The following is a 9095-nucleotide window of genomic DNA, read 5'->3' on the forward strand; positions in this document are numbered from 1 at the left end:
CACCTGGCTGACGGCTCTAGTTGTCCTCACCTTTTGGCATCCACTACCCCTTGATAACCATTTGAAATGAGGCCATTTCAGTGTCCCCATCATCCTGGTGTCCTAGTCACCACAACATAAGGCAGAAGAATCACCCAGCAGCCAGCCCTTAGAATGGTGAAAAAGAAGAAATTGTTGTTTTGAGCCACTAAGTTTGAGGCAGTTTGTGATGCAATAATAGATCATCGAAAGGGTTGGAAATGGTCTTCCTGCTTCCCACCCTCCCATTCTACCTTCTGGCAAATATAATGGGCTCTTTGGGCAATGCAAAGACACAGAGAAGAAAGCCTCATGATCCCCGTCCTGATTCTCGCACCTCTGCCCCTACCCTGCGTGTTTTTGAGCTTCAGACATTTATTTATAGCTGCCTATCAATATTTCCCAAGCAGAATTCATTTTCTTGGACTTCAAAACTCCCCTCCTTCTCCTTTCTCCGTTTTGGTTATTGATATTGTCCTGTACGCAGTTGGACAAGTTAGAAATCTCAGATTCATTTGATTCTCCCTTCTCTCTCCTCCCCATGTTGAACAGCTCCTACTGCTCACTCGTGGTAGCACGGCTGCCAGCCTGTCCTGGCTGCACTGCAGAGGGCTGCTGGATGCCAGGAGATCTAATACAGCTGTAGTAGAAGGCCTAGCCCGGGGAGTGTTACAACTACAACACTGATCTGTTCTTAAAAAAAAAAAAAAAAATGGAGTGGCTAGGACTCTAGCCAAGATGGAAAAATCCTTCTTCTGGCAGTTGTCCCTCCAGAGAGAATGAGTATCGGTTTTTGTCCCCTTTCCCCACCTCCAGTGTTAGTGGGATGAAGGATCAGTGGCAGTCGGGGCAGGTTAGATACAAAGGAGACTGCACTCCCTTATAATTTTAGAAGACTTATCCTGGCATCCTCCTTTGTGCAAAACTTGGACCACTTGCACACATTTTACAAAAAGTGTTTTTAAAAAATCCAAAACATATTTAATTAATATGGAGTTGAATCAACTGCGCTACATTTAGAGTGTGTTATGTTATAACGAGAATGAAGTACCCTGGCACATTTTTAGCCAAGCAATCTGGTTACATTGCCATCTTCTTGGTATACAATAATATCCCAGATATTAGAAGCCACATATAATTCTTGGTTTCCTTTTTCCATATTCCAAAGACAACTCATTCTTCCTATTCAGCACTAAATGAGGAGTGAAGAGACTTGGTCTCAGAGCTGCTGCTGGTCTGTATGGTGCTGTAGTGCATGTTAGAAGAAAGGGTCTTCTGTGAGTGGTGGCGGCTATGGACAGATGGTGTCCCTTCTTCTGGATGGGGCTACTCCTGCCCCAAAGCATAGAGCTTGGCCGAGAGGGTACAGGCTGGATTCTACTCTCCACTTGGCTCCGTGGCCATAGGACTTTGCACAATGCACAGAGGATACACCTGTTCTTATACCTCTCCTAGGACTCTGGTGTAGCACTACCATCAGCAAGTTGTGTGACCTCATGTTTCTGGATCTGGGTTTCCTCAGTGTGGATAGAGCACTGCATCTGGGGTGTGGATACCTGGGTTGGAGTCTTAACTCCTCTTTTGAGTCACAACATGACCTTGACCCAGTCCTTGATCTCAGTGGGCCCTAACTTTCTGGTTTGGAAAGTGGAGGAGGAATTAGAGAGTTTCCAAGAATCTCCTTCTGAATTAAAAAAAACTCAGATACTAACATGTTTCAGAAAGGCAGGCAAGTATTCAAGATCTTCAAGTTTCATGACAGGACTTGATTTTAATAGTCTGCTGCCATCTTCTTCCCCTTATGGCAACTCAGTCAATTAGTCGATTTCTCTGCATTTTAGTTTTGCTCTATTTGTCAAATGGAGATAATAAGAGATGCCTTGGAGGGATTCAAGGAGGATAAACCAATTAATGGTCATAAAGTCCTAGTGGCCGTGTGCCTGCTAAGTGGTCATGATTCTAAACAGATCTTTATAGTTCCTTGGCTGCTCACAGCCTGAGCGTCAGACAGCACCATTTATAACACGATGTTCTTTTTTTATCAAAACAGACCCACTGAGACATTGAGAGGAAGCATGTCGAAGCAAAGGCCAGCATACTGACTATGATGGGGGTGGAGGATGGTAGGAGGTGTGAGTTGAGGGAGGAAGAAATCTGTGAATGGAAGGAATTGCTGTTGCAGTTGAGATTTTTTTGGGGACCTGGGTATTCCTGGGAGGTTTCTCTCACGGGTAGGATTAGGTGACAGCGGAAAGGATGGCACCATCATTGGCAGAGGCATATTCTGGCTCTGTATCTGTCGTTGGTGCTCTTGACTTTGGATTCCACATTCTCCTTATTTCTCTTGGTTACGTGGGATGGGGACGACAAGGACGCAGCTGTAAGGAAGGTAGAATCCACTTCCTTAAGAGTTCATCTTGCTATGGCACTGAAGATCCTAGCCAGCCAATATGGTATTTCACTTTTTGATCTAAGTTATGTTCTGGACAGGTTGACACTTCAGAAACTAGAAAGCATATTTCAGAATAGAACATAAACATGAGCCATTGTCTATTCTCCATTTTAATTCTTCCTGAAATCTTTTTCAGTTGAAATTAATTTCTTCTTCCTAACATTTCCATATTGCTTTTTGGACTGGACTGCCATATATTATAGGTATTTATGTAACTCCTTGACAGTAAAGAACCTATTATTTACCTGTGAGTTTTTATAGTGTCAAGAGTGCCACTTTCAACTTAGAACATCTGTAATCGCTACTTATTAAGCTCAGTGTGGTATGTTATATGAAAAAGGAACATGGAAGAATTAAATGACAAAATTTTAGAATTTCAAGATTTAAAAATTTTCTGGATTTATCAATCAGGTAAATCCCATCATTTTTGCCCCCCCCCCCTTTAATATTCTCTGTGAGACTAGAATTTTCCTTTTGATGAAATAACACAGGATTGGCTTATTTGGTAATCTAATCATGTCACATTGAAAAGCAGGGGGCAGTGATCAAAATATGAGATGAAATTAATTTTGTTGGGGGCAAACAATGGGGCGGTATATCTAGAATGGAAGAGGATAGATAACATGGCAAAGTAGCAAAGGAAAAGAGGAAAAGCAAAGATCTCTCTAAGTTGGCCTTTGAGCAGATTTTATTTTATTTACATAACCTCTCACTCATATGGGTCCTCTCTGTGAGTCCCTTGATATGGAACAACGGAAGCCCTTGGTTGCCCTATGTCACCAAGAACATTACATGAAGTAAACACTGATTCTGTCTTATGATTTGGTTGAACTTTGGATAATGATGTATGTTGTCAGCAGATTCTCTGCTATAATTCTTACCACATAATTTGCTAAGGAATAATTACCTTTGTACTCAATGTATCTAGAAAGCAGAGGTATAAGGTTATATTTCCATGCTCTTCGTGTGCAAAAGAAAAGTTTACTGACCCCTAAGTCATATGTTTTCACCTTAAGTGGGAAAATATATGGAATCAAGGAATGAAAATGTTTTAGATATGCCTTTGCATCAAGAAGTTATCTGGTTCTGGGTGCCTGGGTGGCTCAGTCAGTTCAGCACCTGACTCTTGATTTTGGCTCAGGTCATGATGTCACAGTACATGAGATTGAGCCCCAGGTCGGGCTCTGCACTTGTTAGCAAAGCTTGAGATTCTCTCTCTCTCTCTTTCTCTCTCTACTCCTCCCTTGCTTAAGCATTTTGTCCCTCCCTTCTCTCATTTTACAAACGAGGGTACTGAGACTCAGAGAGCTTAAATGATATGTCCAAGGTAGGAAGCTTAGGATCAGAACACAGGTTTCTGACTCTGAGCTGTGGATATTATTGCTATTTTTACCCCCTGTGTTGATATTGTCTGGCTTGAATTCATAGAAGTGATTATTTTTGTTCGATCTTTTATTTTGCTTCATTCAGTGTATCATATACAGTTCAACGTATTGCCTTCTGTGTGTGGCTGGTTACAGGATTTTCCCTTCTCTGGCGCTGGAGTCCTCATAGTAAAGATCTTAGGCTCCTCCTACCCCAGAGCCTATATGACCATTCCTAGAGGCTTAACTTAATATATTTAGAAGCCAGCAAAGGATTTCTTAGAATGATTGAATCCATACTATGTAATGCAAACCATTTATTGTTACTATTATATCAGTAAGGAATGCTTTATGCTGCAAGTATGCTGACTAAGTGGCTAGAGATGCTTAATTATCTCACACACAAGTGGGTGAGCAGAGGTTCAACAATGTCTTCAGAGTCTAAGAATCTAACTTTCTTCTCCACTATCCTCAATGTATTGGCATGCTTTCTTGTCATCTCAACATTGCTGAATTGTTTCTAGGCATCACATTTTTATGGCAGCAACAAGCGGAATGCGTCAGTACTGGTGATCTTTTTTCCTTTTTTTCAAAGAAAATAAATGTTTCTTAGAAGCCTGTCCACCCCTGACCTGTAGACATCCTGCTTCTCATTGGGCAGAACTGTGTCATATGTTCACTCTTGTTTGAAAAGGGGCTGGGAAAGAGTTACATAGGGTTTTTGTTTTTGTTTTCTGTTTTTTGTTTTTGTTTTGTTGTTGTTGTTGTTTACGTCTGTAGTGGATAAGAGAGGTATTCTAGATATAACTGTTAGTTAGCCAATCTTCAATATAAAATAGCCCAGGAATAAATATATATAACTATAAGTAATATTCTATATCAACTTCCTTTTCTTAGTACATGTTCTTAAAAAGTTTATTTTCTTTTAGTAATCTCTATACCAAATGTGGGGTTCAAACTCATGTCCCTGAGATCAAGAGTCGCAAGCTTTTCCAACTGAGCCAGCCAGAAGCCCCTCTGAATCAACTTTTAATTCTGCTTCATTGTTTGGTCCATCTGCCCTCATGGGGAAGTCAGAAGCTAGGCTTCTTTGTTGGGTTAGATTCGAGAGAACTTAGTCAGGATGCCATATATGCTCAAACTGAGGGACATGGAAAATTGAAGTGTCAGCAGGCAGGTTGGGATCAAGATGTGAGTAAAAATAGGTCATTTATTTTTGTAATGTTTATTATTTTTTTAATGTTATTTATTTATTATTCTTTATTTTGAGGGAAAGAGAGTGAGGAAATACCAAGCAAGCTCTGTGCTGTCAGTGCAGAGCCTGATGTGGGGCTCGATCTTACAAACTGTGAGATCATGACCTGAGCCAAAATCAAGAGTCAAACACTTAACTGACTGAGCCACCGGGCACCCCCAAAATAGGTCATTTAAAGAAGAGAAAGTAGGGGCGTCTGGGTGGCTAAGTTGGTTAACCATGTGACTTCAACTCAGGTCATGATCTCATGGTTCATGGGTTCGAGCCCCATGTGGGACTCTGTGCTGACAGCTCAGAGCCTGGAGTCTGTCTTGGATTCTGTGCCTCCCTCTCTCTCTGCCCCTCCCCTGCTCGCACTCTGTCTCTGTCTTTCTCTCAAAAATAAATAAAACACTAAAAAATTTAAAAAAAAAAATAAAGGAGAGAAAGATCAAAGTGGTTAAAGTTATGGGCTCTTGAGCAGATTGTTCTGGGTTTAAGTTCTAGCTCTGTCACTTTCTTTTTTTAAAAAAAATTTTTTTTAACGTTTATTTATTTTTGAGACAGAGAGAGACAGAGCATGAACGGGGGAGGGTCAGAGAGAGGGAGACATAGAATCTGAAACAGGCTCCAGGCTCTGAGCTGTCAGCACAGTGCCTGACGCGGGGCTTGAACTCACGGACCGCGAGATCATGACCTGAGCTGAAGTCGGGACGTTCAACCGACTGTAGCTCTGTCACTTTCTAACTATGTGACTTCGCCAAGTTACATCCCACCTCCAAGCCTCAGTTTCCTCCTGAGTTTAATGAAGAGACCACTAATACCTTTTTCATTAGGTTGTAGTGAGGAGTTATATCTATAAGTCCTTGAGCACGGTCTGGCTCATAGCAAGCATTCAGTGTCATTACCATCATCATTATCACGGTCATCATTCAAACAACAGGATTGTGAAGAACAGGCATTAGGAATGGGTTTATAGAATGAAGAACTCTCAGAGCCTAAGGTATGAGAGGAAGTTAAATGGAAAACCAAAAGAACTAAGTCAGGCAATACATATTCCCTGCAGTGAGGGTGGGCTGCCTCCATTAAAAGGATTCCCTGCTGCAAGATAATATGAATGACTCATACATGGGGGTATAACTCTTATCTCGTGGCTTAGACATATCTCCTGGAAGGTGGCGCACCACGTAGGATTCCAGAGTACAGAAATGGGATGGTGGAGGGAAGAAATGCTGGCAATAGAGCTCCAAGGAGCAGGAGTGGGGTGGGAATCTTCTGGTTTAGGGGACTTCTGCCAAGAGTGCCACAGGCCTATAAGAACCATTTACTATAGAAGCCATAAAGCATTAGTTTCTCCCTTTGATCTTCTGACCCTGCTTTGACTGATTGATTGATTGATCGTGTGGGAGTGCATGTGTGTTTGTGTGTGTGTGTGTTTGATGAGTCACTGGGGATGCCCGTTTGCAGTGTCTACTTACATAGCAGCAGCACTAGTAGGCTGGGCATTTGGGCTCATTGGAAAGTAGCTGGCTTCACAGATGTGTGTGATGTGTCTAAGTCCATCATCACTGGCTGGCACCTAGGGTGAGGTGGAGATACAAGACAAAGTTTAGGTGGTTCCCATCGTCCTCCGAGGCTGGACAATATCTAACTACCATACAGATAGGCTGTTTATCTGTCTCAACAACTGCGACGAGTCAGTTACACGGCTTTCCTCCCCTTCCAGAAAAGACCTGATGTATATGATAACTTTCAACAGATACGGTAAACACTATTATCTGTGTTAACTAACTTCATCCACAAAACAACCCTGTGAGACAGTTATAGTGATTTACCATGAGTTTTATAAATTAAAAAAACAAAACAAAACTGAGGTCAAGTAACTTATAAAGATCATAAAGGCAGCTAAAAACTTTGGGAAAAAACTTGTTTGGAAAGCAGATGTGGTTGGTTCTAAACCTGTGCTTTATGCTAAGACCCGTTGACTTCAGTAAGGCTAGGAAAACTGGTCTGTGGTTGTTCTTAAATATTGTTTTATTCTAACTTTTGCACAAACAAGTGGAGTTTAATGAGGCATTGATCCAAACCCTGGGCACTAGGACAGAAATAGTAAAGAGAGAAGAGCCCATGTTCTGGGCTTTTCCTGACATGTTTTGGCCAATGATGTGTGCAAGGCTCCTCTTTGCTCTGAAAGTACACACACAGTGAAATGCCTGGGAGCTGGGGTTTTGCCCTACAGTTTCTGGGGTGGCAGATTTTAGGAGTGTAGCCTTGATGGAGAGAGTGGAAGTAAGGGAAGGTTGTTGAGGAAAAGATTATGAAGATTGAGCTGGGTCTTATGAGGGATGAAAGGAAGATGATCAGGCAGGAAATTCCTAGCATGAGCAAAGATATGGAAGTAGAAAAAAAAAATATGGGGCTTAAACATAAGCAATTCATTTGGACTGGGATGTAGGGTATATGAAGAGGAACATTTGGAAGTGGGAGATAGATCAATGAAGACTTTAAATGCCAGTCCAAGGAGTATAAATTCTACTCAGTAGGCAATGGGGGACCTATTAAATAAGATCTAAGTAAAAATTTGGGCTCCGGAGAAAGGACAACTTTTTTTTTTTTTTTTTTTTTTTTTTTTGAGAGAGACAGAGAGAGAGAGAGAGAGACAGAGAGAGAGCATGAGCAGGGGAGGGGCAGAGAGGGAGGGGGCAGAGGATCTGAAGCAGGCTCTGCGCTGACTGCAGCAAGCCTGATGTGGGGCTTGAATTCACCAACCGTGAGATCATGACCTGAGCCGAAGTCTGATGCTCAACCCACTAAGCCACCCAGGTGCCCTGAAAGGGCAGCTTTTATTTCACTTTGACCTCTGTATAAACTCAACCTGGGCTATCACAGTCACTGCCAGACTTGTGACTGCAGATTGCAGGCTGTGGCAGCCAATGCCAGCCCTCACTATGGAGAAGTTCCTGACCACTGCCACATGTCTGGGGGGGAGACCGAGGCAAAGAATCATTAGGTAGATGGTAAATGAGTGGAACTGGGGTTTGTGTTTTCGGGTTCTCGGATCAGTTTGTTCATTTAACAAATATTTTTGAGCATCTTTTTAGGTACAGCAGATACAGTCATTGTTTAGGAAAAATGGTCATGCCCAAACATAGTCTACTGCAATAGCTTGCTGGCTCAATCTTCAAATTCTTGGATCTGACCCTTTTATATTGTTCCTGTGGAGTGCTTCGATCTGAGATGCCATTATGTCTTGCCCAACTCCATTTGTAGCCTCTTAACAGAGCCTCATGGCTTTTATTCTCAAGATTGTAGACACACACAACAGCCAGGGTGATACCATGACAGAAGTCAGATCCTAAAACCCTTCAGCGGCTCCCATTACACTTAGATTAAAATCCAAATATCTCTCCGTACTTCACACATCCTTGTATAAACACCCCCTGCGAAGACTTGTGATCTTACCTTTCACCTCTCTCTTGATCACTATGCTCACTGGCCTCTTGCTATTTCTTAAACAGTCATAGTGTATTCCTGCCTCAGGACCTTTACTCTTGCTGGCCACTCTGCTAGGAATGTTCTTCTCCCAGATTCTAGCGTGGCTGCATACCTCCCCCCAACTCCCCTGACCCCATGCGATTCAGATCTCTATTTAAATATCAACTCCTCAGAGAGCCCTTCTCTGGTTAGCTATCTTGTTATCTTTATGGCACCTAGCACTACCTGAAAATCATACTTTTGTTTGTCTATCTGTTTACCGTGTTTATTGCTCGCTAGAATGTATGCTCTGTGAAGAGAGTATTTTGTTTTCTTGTTCATTGTGGTATCCTCAGCACCTAGAACAGGGCCTGGCCCACGAACAGGCAGTAAAAAGTACTGAATGCATGATTATTACTGGGACTTCTTCCACAGCTTTGAAGGAAAGTTGTTTTATCCCTAAAAAACTTAACAGCTATCTTTATGTTTTCCTCACATATTACAGCTCCAAACTTGCCCCTCTTGTCTCTTGCACCTCCTGAATAAGTGACAT

This window comes from Acinonyx jubatus, chromosome A1 (genome assembly GCF_027475565.1).
Source record: "Acinonyx jubatus isolate Ajub_Pintada_27869175 chromosome A1, VMU_Ajub_asm_v1.0, whole genome shotgun sequence".
Classification (NCBI taxonomy): Eukaryota; Metazoa; Chordata; class Mammalia; order Carnivora; family Felidae; genus Acinonyx; species Acinonyx jubatus.